This window comes from Diuraphis noxia, unplaced genomic scaffold (genome assembly GCF_037042655.1).
Source record: "Diuraphis noxia isolate RWA-SAM2 unplaced genomic scaffold, SU_Dnox_SAM2 contig0004, whole genome shotgun sequence".
Taxonomy (NCBI): Eukaryota; Metazoa; Arthropoda; class Insecta; order Hemiptera; family Aphididae; genus Diuraphis; species Diuraphis noxia.
Genome location: NW_028301714.1, coordinates 61,503,285 through 61,504,391, shown reverse-complemented (window position 1 = coordinate 61,504,391; position 1,107 = coordinate 61,503,285). Strand labels below are relative to the sequence as shown.

The 1,107-nt window shown below is 26.2% G+C and overlaps 1 long non-coding RNA gene across 2 annotated transcripts; it reads right to left on the bottom strand.

The window, feature by feature from the left end:
• Positions 1 to 221: 221 nt before the first annotated feature.
• LOC149056297 (uncharacterized) lies at positions 222 to 795 on the bottom strand. Of its 2 annotated transcripts, none has more exons than XR_016191647.1 (3): positions 741 to 795; positions 509 to 665; positions 222 to 387 (listed from the first exon to the last, which is right to left on the bottom strand). It is a non-coding gene; the product is annotated as an uncharacterized LOC149056297 (long non-coding RNA). The 2 variants fall into 2 exon arrangements; XR_016191646.1 differs by having other exon boundaries at positions 549 to 665.
• Between the last annotated feature and the right edge of the window lie 312 nt (positions 796 to 1,107).

Genomic DNA, 1,107 nt, shown 5'->3' with positions numbered 1-1,107 from the left:
AGTTTTAGAACAGCATGGATCTAAAATTTTGAAGAAAAAAAAATTCGAAAAAGGTAAATATTTTTATTAATAGTGAGTGTTTTACGCCTCACAAATCATCCTGTATAACATGTACAATTAAATTTAATTAGGTAAGATATTATACTGTGGTGTATGACATAAATTGATGTAACTACTTTTATTTTATTGTTAATTGTAATTAACAATAAAATAAAAGCAGCTACATGAATTAAATATCATACACCAGAGTAGATACTTTACCTAATTAAATTTGAATTGTACATGCATTATTGTACTATGGCTCTTAATAAAAATGATCTTCTTCATCAAAAAAATAATTGAGTATAAACTTGGCAACCATCCTGTTGGCTGCTCTTTTTGATCTGTCTACAAAATTAAAAATTAAAGGCAATGTTAACTGATGATTATTGAATAATTTTAAATATCAATACTAAAATTCATCCAACTAATATTTGTTGGTGGTAATGGTTTAATTCAAAAATATTACTGTATGCACAAAAAGTATATCCATCTATCACACATTTCACCTTGAACACTGGTGGAGAATTTTCGTGTAGGGTTTCAATAAAGTTAAAATCGGGGAATATCTCTTCAACAAGAAGCACTGGATAGCTCTTTCTTTTGTCAGCAAAGTATATCACATTCTAAAATAAAAGAGCTCAAGTTATAATATTTACTATTATATTATATTCCTAACAACAAAGTATATTCTTATTTACCTTCGGTATCGACATTCTTGGTCGCTTGCTTGATTTACTCGTAATTGACATCATATCGTCTGGAATGTCCTAAAACAGATTACATACCATTTATAATGATATGTGCAATAAATTCGATAGTTTACACAAGATTTTTTTTTAAATCCTAACTCTTATTAATATCATGTGGTTTTGATAGCAGTGTACTTTTATATACATATATATATATATATATATTGAAAGATAACGGTTAATATATACAAAGTAATATTCATACATACAACGATATTCAATTTAGTTAAACATTATGTAATTTAATTCATTTTATCGAGAACAGTATGGACAAATCAAATAATCGATTGAAAGATATTTAGGTCTATCGATATTT